Source organism: Rhinopithecus bieti, unplaced genomic scaffold (genome assembly GCF_001698545.2).
Source record: "Rhinopithecus bieti isolate Rb0 unplaced genomic scaffold, ASM169854v2 scaffold_15251, whole genome shotgun sequence".
Taxonomy (NCBI): Eukaryota; Metazoa; Chordata; class Mammalia; order Primates; family Cercopithecidae; genus Rhinopithecus; species Rhinopithecus bieti.
Window position 1 is genome coordinate 72922 of NW_016808059.1, and position 216 is coordinate 73137.

The window sequence follows — 216 nt, forward strand, 5'->3', positions numbered from 1 at the left end:
CAGGCTGAGGATGGTGAAAGAGACTCAGCAAGAAGGGGCTGTTTTCTATACATTGTTTTCTACATCTCAAATACAGACACGTTAATTTTTAGAATATTGAGGGATAAAAAAAATAAGACCCTCCAGTGTTGTTCAAAGTTAGGATTGCCACTCTATGGCTCTTGAAATTAGTTTTGTGGGTTACAGCAAGCAATTTTTAAAAAAGAGAACAAAACT